The sequence below is a fragment of the Ovis canadensis genome, chromosome 3, assembly GCF_042477335.2.
Source record: "Ovis canadensis isolate MfBH-ARS-UI-01 breed Bighorn chromosome 3, ARS-UI_OviCan_v2, whole genome shotgun sequence".
NCBI classification, from domain to species: Eukaryota; Metazoa; Chordata; class Mammalia; order Artiodactyla; family Bovidae; genus Ovis; species Ovis canadensis.
This window is the reverse complement of record NC_091247.1, coordinates 65597501-65601551: the sequence shown is the minus strand read 5'-3', so window position 1 is coordinate 65601551 and position 4051 is coordinate 65597501. Positions and strand designations below refer to the sequence as shown.

Sequence of the window (4051 nt, the reverse complement as noted above, 5' to 3'; positions counted from 1 at the left end):
CCAGGTGTACAAGGAGCCCAGATAGACATCAAGTGCTTCTAAGATTTGCATGTTGAGCTTGACATGGGTTGGGTGATAAGATCCCACACACCCATGGCACTGATGGAACTGAAAATAAACCTGAGAGGCTAACTGAATAAACTGGAATTCTATCCAGAGGAAGGAGTTAACTGAGAGTCCTTTGAGTCTCATTATGTGCCAGGCAATGTGCTCATCCCTTTTCTTGTATTACTTCATTAATTCTCAGGGGAAACGAATGAAGGAAGAACTCTTATTCGTCTCAATTTTTACCTGAGGAAACTGCAGCTCAGTTGTTCTGTAACTTACCAAAATCACAGGTAGTTGTAGCAGAGCTGAGATTAAACCCAGAGATGGCCATACTCCAAAGACCATACATACTCTTCACAACTAATGTTGTATCGTCTCCTGGTTTGAAGCACAGGCTCAGAGCAGAGATTTGGTCAGAAACTCCTGTGGGAGAGACTGCTGAGAACTTGACAGCCTTACACGTTTATCTCAGCTGCAGACTCTCACAGCCCTGTCCCTTGGGTTTGCCTTGCACCACTGCTCTATCAGTTAGGAATTGTGTTCTGCTGATAGTAATGGAGATGGGAATGCCTGTGACCTAATAAGTTAGAAGTTTTCCGCTCCTGTGAGGGAAGCCTGTAAGAGAGCAGATTGGGGTGGTTGAGCAGACTTCCCAGGGGCAGCAGAAGCAGGATTTCCTTTTTTGTTTATGTTCCCTCATCTTTGGGGGCTTCCCAGGTAGCACTAGTGGTAAAGAATCCGCTTGCCAGTGCAGGAGATGCAGGTTTGATCCCTGTGTTGGGAATGTCACCTGGAGAAGGAAATTGCAACACAGTCCAGTATTTTGGGCTTCCCTAGTGGCTTAGACAGTAAAGCGTCTGTCTGCAATGCAGGAGACCCGGGTTCTATCCCTGGGTTAGGAAGATCCCCTGGAGAAGGAAATGGCAGCCCACTCCAGTGTTCTTGCCTGGAAAATCCCACGGACTGTGGAGCCTGGTAGGTTACCTTCCATGGGGTCTCAAAGAGTCGGACACGACTGAGCGACTTCACTTTCACTTTCATCATCTTTAGCACCAGTCAGTAGGATGATGGTGACTGAATCTCCAGGTGTCATAGCCAGGAAGGAAGGGAGAAGCAAAAAAGGGTCTCTAACTATCTGTCAATTCATGGAAAAGCCTTCTTTGGTAGCTTCTCATTGGCTACACAGAGAAGGTAATGGCACCCCACTCCAGTACTCTTGCCTGGAAAACCCCATGGACAGAGGAGCCTGGTAGGCTGCAGTCCATGGGGTCGCTGAGGGTTGGACATGACTGAGCAACTTCACTTTCACTTTTCACTTTCATGCATTGGAGAAGGAAATGGCAACCCACTCCAGTGTTCTTGCCTGGATAATCCCAGGGACGGGGGAGCCTGGTGGGCTGCTGTCTATGGGGTTGCATAGAGTCGGACACGACTGAAGCGACTTAGCAGCAGCAGCAGCAGCAGCAGCAGCAGCAACAGCAGCATTGGCTACAACATAGTTACAGAATCACATCTAGATGCAAAAGGGACTGGGAAATAGAATCTTTTAGCTGAGCCCACTGTCTCTCTCAAAGATGTAAGATGATTCCAATAAAAGTAGGAGGGAATGAATATTAATTGGACAGGACATCCTGTCTGGCATGTCTTCCTATGGTGAAGTTTACCCAGTTGATTGCTTGGTTCAGAAGGTGTCTTGTAGCCTGCCAGGCTCCTCTGTCCATGAATTTCTCCAGGCAAGAATACTGGAGTGGGTAGCCATTTCCTTCTCCAGGGGATCTTCTTGACCAGGGATCGAACCTGGGTCTCCTGCATTACAGGCAGATTCTTTACCATCTGAGCCATCACGCAAGCCCTACTGGGTTCAGAAGTGTCCTGTGAAATGTGTGCTGGATCTCTACTCTGGTTTAAGTGCTAAAAAATGGACCTAGTGAATTGCAACATATTTTCATAGTCTTGTTCAGGGAATTAACAGCCATTCTCTTTAATTCTGTGTCTGAAGAGTTGGAACCTGCTTAAGAATATTATTTTACAGATGTTCTTTGAATCTTTGACCACAGTGGTTCTAACGGGACAGATAGGCAACTCCTGTCCTCAGCATATGAGTTACATATGTGAAGCCAAAGAGATTGACGACTTTTATTCAGAGCTGAGGCTAGGCACTGCAGCCTGTTACAGCGAGCAATTGACTTAGTAGTTTTTGTAGTTCACCTTTTTCTTATGTTTGCAGGTCATTCAGTCAAAAGCATAACTTTGCAGGGATGGAGGAAGACTCAAGATTCTTATTGTGAGAAGAAATTATCCGAAAAAAGGCATAGCAAAACAGTGCACCTAAATTGTAACTTTTCAAATAATATCTTTGAGAGTGTACATTTTAAATGTTTACAAGTAAACATTCATCTTTACAGCCAGCACACATCACCAAACACCCTCAATAACCGCACAATTGTGCAAAGCACAATTTATATAAAATGTTAAGTACTAAGTTCAGTGTATTAGAAATAGCTGAGACATGCCGCAGCAACAAACAGCCCTCAAATTTCAGTGCTTTAATAGAGTCAAAGTGTTACTGTTGTTTTCTTACACGAAGTCCACTGCAGATCTCTATTCTCCAGGGAGGCCCAGTGGTTCTGCAGCTTAGGAGGACTGATGCTCCAGTTTGCCATTACTGCACTGTCACGGACACACAGCCTCCTTCCAAAGGCAGGGACAGAGGGATTCTGGAGACCTCAGAAGCGACACACATAACTATAGCTCACTTGTCTTCCTGTAGATCTAGTCATGTGGCTTGCCTTATTGCAGATGAGCTGAGAAGTGAATTTTCTGAGTTCCTGGAAGGAAAAAAAAAAAAAGGAATTATGACGAAAACTAATGATGGGATAGTGGTTTAAAGTTGTCTGATGAACACCATCTTTCAGCTTTGCCAGTGTTTTTCTCTGTTTATTGAGGCCCTTTGTGCATCTGAGGTCAAGACCAAATGGCCCTGCGTCTCTCTTGCCAAGTCTCTTTTTGTTCAGCCCCGATGGAGAGTGGGAAGTTCAGGAATACCATCGAACAGGAGCAATCACTGTGCCATGTAAATGTGGGGTCTGAGAGTGATATGTAATTGTGAAGCAGGTCTTTAGTTGGTAATTTTGATTGAGTGTTGGATGAATGAGTGGACACATCCTTCAAGTTCAGGCGTTGTAATCAGATATCATTTCTAGTGACTTATCTTAGGCATCTACTCTGTATTCATTTTTTAACAGAGTCCAGTTGAAATTTCACATGAAAATGATAAACTGAAAATCCCTCTCACTCTTTGGGCTGACTCTTTCTTCAGATGACTCCTAGGCAGACCGTCACCAACAAGAGAGAAGGTAAAATTCATCACCTTAAGAGGGATAGTGTATTTTGTGAGCTATTGTCTACATTTGGGACATCTAACATTTTCCTAGTCCTCTTCTTCAGTGGTTGTAGTCCATTAACAACAGGGTTTTCTATGTCCCTTTATGTTTTTCTCTTTAAAAAATGGGAATTTTCAGGTGTTACAGGTAGGAACTTTTCTCCAGAATGTTGGAATTATGTACCATAAAGTTCAGAAGACTGCTGAATCTTGAGCTCTTGCGTTATAATGTTGAAAATAAAACAAAAAAAGTGGCATTTCACTGGATAGCAGGTGGTATATTTTTGTAACACAGATGGAAAAGAAAACTAAGATGAGATTTTGGTGGAGAATATCAAGAAGAATAGACTTCTGAGCATGTATGTGGATTTCCCAAGTAAGGATATACATGCTATGTTGATTCTGGGTTGTTCAGCACCATTTGAGGAAGAGGCATCCATTATTTATCATGGGTAATGAATAGAAATAGTGGCCAGGATACCATTAAGTTCTACCTGTATTTTCACCTCCGTAAGACATACCTAGCCCAAGTGATGTGTGTGTGTGTGTGTGTGTGTGTGTGTGTGTGTGTGTGTGTGAGAGAGAGAGAGAGAGAGATGGGGATGAGTATATCAGGAAGAA

The 4051-nt window shown here is 43.6% G+C and overlaps 1 long non-coding RNA gene across 1 annotated transcript in view; it reads left to right on the top strand.

Annotated features, from left to right (window-relative positions):
- Window positions 1-3317: 3317 nt before the first annotated feature.
- Window positions 3318-4051, top strand: part of LOC138435580 (uncharacterized) — a 45383-nt gene continuing 44649 nt past the window's right edge. The window contains exon 1 of the long non-coding RNA XR_011255147.1: window positions 3318-3404. This is a non-coding gene — a long non-coding RNA (uncharacterized lncRNA). The remainder of the gene's footprint in view (window positions 3405-4051) is intronic.